Genomic DNA, 6,035 nt, shown 5'->3' on the forward strand with positions numbered 1-6,035 from the left:
ACACCCACGTCAATCACTAAAATTGAAGCTAAATTCTTGCACAAAGATCTCTTTCTTTCTTTTGTGTGTGTGTGTGTGTGTGTGTGTGTGTTTGGTGTGTGTATTTGTAGCATTTAAATTAGTGATAGTGTACCCTTCCTTCTCGCTTGTTTTGCTAAGGGATTCTCCTCTTTTGCGTCCTAGTTCGCTCTCTAACTAGGTGGTGCCCCTATCTTGTTTGGGTTTGGCTGTGGGTTGGTTGTTGTGTTGTGCTTGTGGTTGCCCCCAGCCCCAATTGAGCAGCACGGGAGCCTTGAGGGGTGTTTAGAGGTCGCCTCTCTTGTTGCCTGCCCCGGACCACCTCAACATCATCCACACTTTGTGGAGAAGAGTCACATTTGGAAATTCTAACTTTGTTTGTGGCCAAAAGGTACACTACAAATGATGAGCGCATTCCATCCACACTTTGTTCTTGACGATCTCCTGTGAAATCCGTACTACGTTTTGCTAGATTGAAACTAGCCTTTAGCGTAATATACAATGCATCAACTGTTGGAACCTCTAAAAACTTGATTAAAATCGCCTCTTGGTCGTCTTTATCAAAGTTCATTTCCTAAATAAAAGTTCAATTGTAAAAAGTCACTACTTAATTGAAAAAGCTTAATCCATGCCAAAAGATGAGTACAACTAAAGTCAATCTCCTTACATATTCATGAAACCCATTTGAGAGTTTATTGAAGGCCTTTGTGTTTTGAGGAGTAACACTCTCATTAAGAACATTCTTCATTACACTCTGTATGCATAGAAAATTAAAAGCATAAAAGTTCAGTTAGAGCTCTAAACTATGAAATTTTGGGAAATAGATAACAATTACCTTTTTCTTGGTGCAATCTTTTTTTGCCTTTTTAGTATGCATCATATCCATCATCTTTTGATTCCACTGCATCAAAAAAGTTAAGTTAAAACTCAAAGCATACAAGGATATGAAGCATATAAAAGTTAAAAGATGTGAGTAAACCTTAGGTGCACGCTTGCTTTTTCTAGAGCTCACATCCACTTGATTTTCCTCATGAGAGCTCTCAAAATCCATTTGTTCTTTAATGAGATCAACCTTTGCATGTTCTCATAATAAAACACATTAAATACATAGCTAGTTTAATTATTGTAAAGGACAATAACATAGACATACCTTTGTGACATCTTCAATAAGAGCCAAGAAAGAACCATTTGAAGCTAAAGCCTCATCCTCTTCTTCTACATCCTAATAGTAAATAACTAGATTAAACAAAGTGTACAAAATAATTCGACATAGTATAAGTTGAGAAAACATACATTTAGAAGGGCTTCAACTTGCACGCCAGTGAAAATTGCCTCTAAATAATTCTGGTCTTTCTCAAAGTCAATCTGAGGATGATACACTTCCTCATTGATAGGTTGTAAATAATTTTCCTCAATCTACAATTCATGTATAACATTTCTAAATAACTTTAATTAAAAATAAACAAAAAAATTAAAGAATGTAGAAACTCTCACAAGCTGTTTTTCTTTGTCTTACGCCTTTGCATTCACTAAGTCGGTTCCCTACAGAGCACAACTTCACATAATCAATCTTATTATGATAGCTAAAAACAATGAAAAAATAATGATAATGTGGCTTGCAGATATTAAATTTGTGGTATTGACCAGTGTTGATTTTTTCTTTTCATTCTTTCGCTTTGCTAGCCTGTGATGCAAGCAAAATGTGTAGATGTCCTCCACTTTCCAATGGTACTCTGCACCACGGAACGTCACCTCCTCAATTTCATCATGGTGCTCTTGAATGAAGCTCACAAGTTCATCCTTCCCCTCTAGATTGTGTCGTAGGTCACAAAGCTTGGAATCAAATGCTTTCATCCAACCTCTAACAGTTCTCATATTGGAGCAATGGACTGCATGTACACTGTCAACGTAATACTTTGCAAGGAACTCTTTTCCATACAAAAGTGTTGGATCTCTATCACTTTTCTTGAGTGGGAAGCGAAAGAGTTGCTCATATGTCGAAACTGGTTTTCCAACTGTGTCTTCCTTTGCAACTTGTATAGCCTTGCTATGCCATTGAGAAAATCTTCCAGCTGCCTTACTATTCTTATGATAAGACTTAGAGGACTCTCCACCACTTGATTCTAGCTCTTTTACCCTTTTCTCTAGCATTGCTATTGTCTCTTTGAGAGACATTGTTTCAGATGGAGAAGTCATGTAATAGCTACAATGTCACAAGTTATACCTTAAATCATATAAAGTGTAAACAAAAATTAAAAACCACAACAAAATATTTTTTCCAATCAATTAAAGTATTTTAATGTTTGATACATCAAAGGCTAAGCACTTGTGCATCTCCAAACTACTGGCAAATTTAATTGTGCACCACTTCTTGAAGACATGCACCTCCTACTAACTACAATAAAGTCATGTATCACTACTTTGCATGAGTTCCAATCTCTCTCTTCGTACTGCTAGCTTTGTATCCTCCATGTACAATGATCAAAACTATCATGTACTAGCCAAGCTAATTTGCATTTTTTGCCCTTGTGGTCAATCTCTCTAACAACTGCGTGTACAAGATCATCTTCACCATCACTTTTGGTTGCTAGAACGATATCACCAACCTCTAACCAAGGGGGTGCATGTCCGACCTCTCCAAGAGTTGTAAGCCGCTTTCTTTGAATCAAATCCTTCACATCATATGCTACTAGCCTGTTACCTGTCAATGGAAGAGGTATGAACTTATGCATCAAAGATGAGATTGGTCTTACACAATCCCAAGTGTACGGCATAGTTTGTTGTTGTACAATGCTCATTCCAGTTGCATGATGAACTTGCCGATCTCACCTCTATGCCCTCTTCAAATCCCTCTTCCACATTCAAAGAAGCATCTGATGGTTCCACGTCTGGTATATTGTCATCAAAGTGTCTTACCTCCACACCATCTCGATTTACAAACCCAAGCTCACTTGCTAGATTGCCTGCAACACTCCTTAGTTGTGCATGCCTGAAAAATGTCGTTCTCCCAACATATTTTCAACCCTAGCAAAATGCAGAACATGTACACCACATTCTTCGTGTGGTGTCATTGTCGGATGCACTCTAGAGAGGTGGTGTACTATCAAGCTCATTCACATTAGGTGATTGACCTTAAAGAGCTTCTAAATTTCTGTTGTAATGGACATCTGGGTGAACTTTATGGAGTGCCTGAAGGAGTACGAGCGGAAGTGCGACGCGAGAGAGAGTGCGAGAAGAAGAGCACGACGATATGGTGAACTCGCTCTACTGTAATGTGTAGAGCATAGTGAGTTCTTATTAGGTTTTAACAAAAGAATATGTGTACATACCTGGCAGCCCACCCACTTACCTGGGCGACCACATTTGGCTTTATACCCCAACAACCTCCCACTTAAAGTCCAATGTGGTACTTTAAGTGTGAGAGAAGCTACTATACAAGCTAATATACAAGAGATGTAGAGAAGTGATGTACTACCCTACACCTAACTGCTTGCGAAAATGCGCAAAGCTCTCTGAGGGAAGTCCTTTTGTAAGTAGATCAGTAGGATTTTCTGTGGTGTGAACTTTGACAAGCTGAAGTTGCTTATCCTCGAGCATTTCCCTGATGAAATGATACTTCACATCCACATGCTTTGTCTTTGAGTGATAAACTGGATTGCGAGCCAATCGTATAGCACTTTGACTATCACAATATAGCACAGGCATCTCTTCTTTGATTCCCAAATCTGTTACTAGTCGATTAAGCCAAATTGATTCTTTGCATGCCTTTGATGCTGCAACATATTCAGCCTCTGTAGTAGACTGAGTAACACAATCTTGTAATCTAGAACGCCATGATACTGCTCCACCAGCCAATGTAAAAACATACCCTAACGTAGACCTTCGGTTGTCTAAGTCACCTGCATAATCTGAGTCTGTAAAACCCTTTACACTTAGCTCCTGACTCCCATAGCATATACGCATACTCTTTGTAGCTTTCAGGTATCTCAATATTCCTTTCACTGCCTCCCAATGTTTCTTGCCTGGGTTTGACATGTATCGACTTACTACTCCCACTGCAAATGCAATGTCTGGGCGAGTAGCAATCATTGCATACATCAAACTACCCACTGCAGACGCATATGGAATCTTATCCATTTCAGCCTTTTCTTCCTCAGACACAGGACAATCTTGTTTGCTAAGTTTCACATATGGTGGCAATGGAACACTCAGTGCCTTTCCCTTCTCCATATTGAAACGTTGCAAAACCTTGTCAATATACTCTGTTTGAGATAACCAAATCAACTTCTTTGATCTGTCTCTCTCAATGCGCATGCCAAGTATATGACTTGACTCACCCATGTCTTTCATGTCAAACGATTTTGCCATCTTTGACTTCAAAGTTGAAATTTCTTCCAAGTGCTTGCCAGCAATCAACATGTCCTCCACATACAAAATAAGGATCAGCCAACTACCATCCTTAGCCTTCTTTGTATATAGACAGTGATCGAACTCACTACGTTTGTAGCCTTGAGAAAGCATAAACTTGTGGAATTTATGGTACCATGCCCTCGGTGATTGTTTTAAGCCATAAAGACTCTTTAACAACTAGCATACCCAATCTTCCTTTCCTTTCTCAACAAACCCTTATGGCTGCTGCATGTAAATTTCCACATCTAAATCAACATGCAAGAACGCTGTCTTGACATCCATTTGGTGCAACACCAAATCTAATATGGCAACCAATGCAAGAAAGCATTTCAATGTAGTCATCTTGACCACCGGAGAGAAGACTTCATCAAAGTCAATGCCTTATTCTTGCTTAAAGCCCTTGGCAACAAGCCTTGCTTTGTACTTTGGCTAACTATCATGAGCGGTGATCTTATACCTGTAAACCCATTTACAAGGTAGAGCCTTTTTGCCCTGTGGTAATTTAACCAGCTTCCATGTCTTGTTTTTATGCAGAGCTGTCATCTCTGACTGCATGGCCAATTGCCAATTCCCGGAGTCCTTCATTTGCACTGCTTCCTTGTAACATGAAGGCTCATTGCAATCAGCCAACATGACATAGTTCATAGATGGAACAAACCTATCAAGAGGTCGTGTGACACGTCCAGATCTACGCACAATAGGTGGCTCGGGCTCAGCCACAACCTGTGGTTCCACTCTATCCTGTCCTTGCTCCTCTTGAGCCTTGACATTTTGTCTTGCACGTGCAGGTGCATCTTCTTGGAAGACAACTCTTCTAATCTCCTCAACCCTCTCTGGTTTAGAATGATATTTGGATTCATTAAAGTGAACATCATTGCTACGGACAACCTTTCTGGATTCGGAATCCCAAAGTCTGTACCCCATCTCACCAGAATTACCATAGCCTAGAAAGATGCACTTTCTACTCTTTGGCTCAAGTTTGTTCCTAAATTCCTTTGGAACGTGAGTATATGCCTCACAACCAAAGACTCTGAGATGCTTGTATGAGGGCATTTTGCCTGACCATACCATCTCTGGCACTGAATCCTTCTGCAAAACCTTGCTAGGAGATCTATTTACAAGATGAACAGTTGTTGATACAGCTTCATCCCAAAACCCATTTGGCAGCTGTGCATTAGACAACATACTTCTGACCTTCTCTTGTATGGTCCTATTCATCCTCTCAGCAACACCATTTTGAGGAGGATTGTAAGGAGCAGTAAGTTCACGTTTTATACCTTTTGACTCACAAAAGTCCTGAAAGGCCTTTGAAACATACTCTCCACCATTGTCAGTGCGTAAGCATTTAAGCTTCTTCCCACTCTGATTCTCCACGAGTGTCACAAACGTTTTGAAAACACTCAACGCTTCATCCTTGTGCTTGAGAAAGTAAACCCATACTTTCCTCGAGTAATCATCTATAAATGTCATAAAGTAAGAAGCTCCCCCTAGAGATAGGTTAGGCATAGGTCCACACAAATCACTATGAACAAGTGCCAACTGTGTATCTCTTCTACTGCTTCTATGCTTATGTGGCTGCTGTGTTTGCTTACCATACAGACAATGTT

The 6,035-nt window shown here is 39.8% G+C and overlaps 1 pseudogene; it reads right to left on the reverse strand.

Moving 5' to 3' along the window:
- Positions 1 to 681: 681 nt before the first annotated feature.
- LOC147459677 (uncharacterized) lies at positions 682 to 2,214 on the reverse strand (annotated as a pseudogene).
- Positions 2,215 to 6,035: the final 3,821 nt, after the last annotated feature.

This window comes from Adiantum capillus-veneris, chromosome 4 (genome assembly GCF_014529385.1).
Source record: "Adiantum capillus-veneris isolate H3 chromosome 4, ASM1452938v2, whole genome shotgun sequence".
In the NCBI taxonomy this organism is placed as follows: domain Eukaryota; kingdom Viridiplantae; phylum Streptophyta; class Polypodiopsida; order Polypodiales; family Pteridaceae; genus Adiantum; species Adiantum capillus-veneris.